Here is a 6,000-nt window from a genome sequence, read left to right on the forward strand (position 1 = left end):
TTGTGGAACTCAACAATTAAGAAATGCTCATGAAAGCTTTGCTAAATTGTATCGACTTCTATTGTGGAACACAAGAATTAAACAATAGTCATCAACGCTTTGCTAAATTGCTTAGACATCTATTATAGAACTCAAGAATTAAACAATGCTTATCAAATCTTTGCTAAAGTGCAAAGACTAATTTTATTATGGAATTCAAGAATTAAACAATGCTCATCAAAGCTTTGCTAAATTGCATACTCTTCTATTGTGGAACTCAATAATTAAATAGTGCTCATCAAAGTTTTGCTAAATTGCATAGACTTCAATTGTGGAACTCAAGAATTAAACAATGCTCATTAAAGCTTTGGTAAATTTCATAGATCACTTCTATTGTGGAACTATAGAATTAAGCAATGCTCATCCAAGCTCTGCTAAATTGCATCGACTTCTATTGTGGAACTCTAGAATTAAACAATACTCATCAAAGCTTTGCTAAATTGCGTATACTTCTACTGTAGAACTCAAGAATTAAACAATGCTTATCAAAGCTTTGGTAAATTGCGTAGACTACTTCTAGTATGGAACTCATGAATTAAACAATGCTCATCAAAACTTTGCTAACTTGCATAGAATTCTATTGTGGAAATCAAGAATTAGACAACACTCATCAAAGCTTTGATAAATTGCATTGACTTCTATTGTGGAACCCAAGAATTAAACAATGCTCATCAAAGCTTTGATAAATTTCATTGATTACTTCTATTGTGGAACTCAAGAATTAAGCAATGCTCATCAAAGCTTTGCAAAATTGTATATCCTCTTCTATTGTGGAACACAAGAATTAAACAATACTCTTCAATGCTTTGCTAAATTGCTTTGATATCTATTGTAGAACTCAAGAATTAAACAATGCTCATCAAATCTTTGCTAAATTGCAAAGACTACTTCTATTATGGGATTCAAGAATTAAACAATGCTCATCAAAGCTTTGCTAAATTGCATACTCTTCTATTGTGGAACTCAAGAATTAAACAATGATCATCAAACCTGTGCTTAAATTGCATAGACTTCTATTGTGGAACTCAAGAATTAAACAATGCTCATCAAAGCATTGCTAAATTGCATAGAATACTTCTATTGTGGAACTAAAGAATTAAACAATGCTTATCAATGCTTTGCTTAATTGCGTAGACTTCTATTGTGGAACTCAATAATTAAACAGTGCTCATCAAAGTTTTGCTAAATTGCATAGACTTCAATTGTGGAACTCAACAATTAAACAATGCTCATTAAAGCTTTGCTAAATTGCATAGACTTCAATTGTGGAACTCAAGAATTAAACAATGCTCATTAAAGCTTTGGTAAATTTCATAGATTACTTCTATTTTCGAACTCAAGAATTAAGCAATGCTCATCCAAGTTTTTCTAAATTGCATCGACTTCTATTTTGGAACTCTAGAATTAAACAATACTCATCAAATCTTTGCTAAATTGCATAGACTTCTACTGTAGAACTCAAGAATTAAACAATGCTCTTCAAAGCTTTGCTAAATTGCATACACTACTTCTAGTACGGAACTCAGGAATTAAACAATGCTCATCAAAACTTTGCTAACTTGCATAGACTTCCTTTGTGGAAATGAAGAATTAAACAACACTCATCAATAATTTGCTAAATTGCATAGACTTCTATTGTGGAACCCAATAATTAAACAATGCTCATCAAAGCTTTGGTAAATTTCATAGATTACTTCTATTGTGGAACTCAAGAATTAAGAAATGCTCATCAAAGCTTTGCTAAATTGTATCGACTTCTATTGTGGAACATAAGAATTAAACAATACTCATCAACGCTTTGCTAAATTGCTTAGACATCTATTGTAGAATCAAGAACTAAACAATGCTAATCAAATCGTTGCTAAATTTCAAAGACTACTTCTATTATGGAATTCAAGAATTAAACTATGCTCATCAAAGCTTTGTTAAATTGCATACTCTTCTATTGTGGACCTCAAGAATTAAACAATGATCATCAAACATGTGCTTAAATTGCATAGAACTCTATTGTGGAACTCAAGAATTAAACAATGCTCATCAAAGCTTTGCTAAATTGCATAGAGTACTTCTATTGTGGAATTCATGAATTAAACAATGCTCATCAAAGCTTTGCTAAAATTGCATAGACTTCTATTATGGAACTCACGAATTAAACAATGATCATCAAACCTTTGCTTAAATTACATAGACTTCTATTGTGGAACTCAATAATTAAACAATGCTCATCAAAGCTTTGCTAAATTGCATAGAATACTTCTATTGTGGAACTCAAGAATTAAACAGTGCTTATCAAAGCTTTGCTAAATTGCGTAGACTTCAATTGTGGAACTCAAGAATTAAACAGTGCTCATCAAAGTTTAGCTAAATTGCATAGACTTCAATTTTGGAACTCAAGAATTAAACTATGCTCATTAAAGCTTCGGTAAATTTCATAGATCACTTTTATTGTGGAATTTTAAAATTAAACAATACTCATCAAAGCTTTGCTAAATTGCATTGACTTCTTCTGTAGAACTCAAGAATTAAAAAATGCTCATCAAAGCTTTGCTAAATTGCATAGACTACTTCTAGTATGGAACTCAGGAATTAAACAATGCTCATAAAAACTTTGCTAACTTGCATTGACTTCTATTGTGGAAATCAAGAATTAAGCAACACTCATCAAAGCTTTGCTAAATTGCATAGACTTCTATTGTGGAACCTAAGAATTAAACAATGCTCATCAAAGCTTTGGTAAATTTCATAGATTACTTCTATTGTGGAACTCAACAATTAAGAAATGCTCATGAAAGCTTTGCTAAATTGTATCGACTTCTATTGTGGAACACAAGAATTAAACAATAGTCATCAACGCTTTGCTAAATTGCTTAGACATCTATTATAGAACTCAAGAATTAAACAATGCTCATCAAATCTTTGCTAAAGTGCAAAGACTACTTTTATTATGGAATTCAAGAATTAAACAATGCTCATCAAAGCTTTGCTAAATTGCATACTCTTCTATTGTGGAACTCAATAATTAAATAGTGCTCATCAAAGTTTTGCTAAATTGCATAGACTTCAATTGTGGAACTCAAGAATTAAACAATGCTCATTAAAGCTTTGGTAAATTTCATAGATCACTTCTATTATGGAACTATAGAATTAAGCAATGCTCATCCAAGCTCTGCTAAATTGCATCGACTTCTATTGTGGAACTCTAGAATTAAACAATACTCATCAAAGCTTTGCTAAATTGCATATACTTCTACTGTAGAACTCAAGAATTAAACAATGCTTATCAAAGCTTTGGTAAATTGCGTAGACTACTTCTAGTATGGAACTCATGAATTAAACAATACTCATCAAAACTTTGCTAACTTGCATAGAATTCTATTGTGGAAATCAAGAATTAGACAACACTCATCAAAGCTTTGATAAATTGCATTGACTTCTATTGTGGAACCCAAGAATTAAACAATGCTCATCAAAGCTTTGATAAATTTCATTGATTACTTCTATTGTGGAACTCAAGAATTAAGCAATGCTCATCAAAGCTTTGCAAAATTGTATATCCTCTTCTATTGTGGAACACAAGAATTAAACAATACTCTTCAACGCTTTGCTAAATTGCTTTGATATCTATTGTAGAACTCAAGAATTAAACAATGCTCATCAAATCTTTGCTAAATTGCAAAGACTACTTCTATTATGGGATTCAAGAATTAAACAATGCTCATCAAAGCTTTGCTAAATTGCATACTCTTCTATTGTGGAACTCAAGAATTAAACAATGATCATCAAACCTGTGCTTAAATTGCATAGACTTCTATTGTGGAACTCAAGAATTAAACAATGCTCATCAAAGCATTGCTAAATTGCATATAATACTTCTATTGTGGAACTCAAGAATTAAACAATGCTTATCAATGCTTTGCTTAATTGCGTAGACTTCTATTGTGGAACTCAATAATTAAACAGTGCTCATCAAAGTTTTGCTAAATTGCATAGACTTCAATTGTGGAACTCAAGAATTAAACAATGCTCATTAAAGCTTTGCTAAATTGCATAGACTTCAATTGTGGAACTCAAGAATTAAACAATGCTCATTAAAGCTTTGGTAAATTTCATAGATTACTTCTATTTTCGAACTCAAGAATTAAGCAATGCTCATCCAAGTTTTTCTAAATTGCATCGACTTCTATTTTGGAACTCTAGAATTAAACAATACTCATCAAATCTTTGCTAAATTGCATAGACTTCTACTGTAGAACTCAAGAATTAAACAATGCTCTTCAAAGCTTTGCTAAATTGCATACACTACTTCTAGTACGGAACTCAGGAATTAAACAATGCTCATCAAAACTTTGCTAACTTGCATAGACTTCCTTTGTGGAAATGAAGAATTAAACAACACTCATCAATAATTTGCTAAATTGCATAGACTTCTATTGTGGAACCCAATAATTAAACAATGCTCATCAAAGCTTTGGTAAATTTCATAGATTACTTCTATTGTGGAACTCAAGAATTAAGAAATGCTCATCCAAGCTTTGCTAAATTGTATCGACTTCTATTGTGGAACATAAGAATTAAACAATACTCATCAACGCTTTGCTAAATTGCTTAGACATCTATTGTAGAATCAAGAACTAAACAATGCTAATCAAATCGTTGCTAAATTTCAAAGACTACTTCTATTATGGAATTCAAGAATTAAACTATGCTCATCAAAGCTTTGTTAAATTGCATACTCTTCTATTGTGGACCTTAAGAATTAAACAATGATCATCAAACATGTGCTTAAATTGCATAGAACTCTATTGTGGAACTCAAGAATTAAACAATGCTCATCAAAGCTTTGCTAAATTGCATAGAGTACTTCTATTGTGGAATTCATGAATTAAACAATGCTCATCAAAGCTTTGCTAAAATTGCATAGACTTCTATTATGGAACTCACGAATTAAACAATGATCATCAAACCTTTGCTTAAATTAAATAGACTTCTATTGTGGAACTCAATAATTAAACAATGCTCATCAAAGCTTTGCTAAATTGCATAGAATACTTCTATTGTGGAACTCAAGAATTAAACAGTGCTTATCAAAGCTTTGCTAAATTGCGTAGACTTCAATTGTGGAACTCAAGAATTAAACAGTGCTCATCAAAGTTTAGCTAAATTGCATAGACTTCAATTTTGGAACTCAAGAATTAAACTATGCTCATTAAAGCTTCGGTAAATTTCATAGATCACTTTTATTGTGGAATTTTAAAATTAAACAATACTCATCAAAGCTTTGCTAAATTGCATTGACTTCTTCTGTAGAACTCAAGAATTAAAAAATGCTCATCAAAGCTTTGCTAAATTGCATAGACTACTTCTAGTATGGAACTCAGGAATTAAACAATGCTCATAAAAACTTTGCTAACTTGCATTGACTTCTATTGTGGAAATCAAGAATTAAGCAACACTCATCAAAGCTTTGCTAAATTGCATAGACTTCTATTGTGGAACCTAAGAATTAAACAATGCTCATCAAAGCTTTGGTAAATTTCATAGATTACTTCTATTGTGGAACTCAACAATTAAGAAATGCTCATGAAAGCTTTGCTAAATTGTATCGACTTCTATTGTGGAACACAAGAATTAAACAATAGTCATCAACGCTTTGCTAAATTGCTTAGACATCTATTATAGAACTCAAGAATTAAACAATGCTCATCAAATCTTTGCTAAAGTGCAAAGACTACTTTTATTATGGAATTCAAGAATTAAACAATGCTCATCAAAGCTTTGCTAAATTGCATACTCTTCTATTGTGGAACTCAATAATTAAATAGTGCTCATCAAAGTTTTGCTAAATTGCATAGACTTCAATTGTGGAACTCAAGAATTAAACAATGCTCATTAAAGCTTTGGTAAATTTCATAGATCACTTCTATTATGGAACTATAGAATTAAGCAATGCTCATCCAAGCT

Source organism: Lactuca virosa, chromosome 7, assembly GCF_052849685.1.
Source record: "Lactuca virosa cultivar CGN04683 chromosome 7, Lactuca_virosa_CGN04683_v6, whole genome shotgun sequence".
NCBI classification, from domain to species: Eukaryota; Viridiplantae; Streptophyta; class Magnoliopsida; order Asterales; family Asteraceae; genus Lactuca; species Lactuca virosa.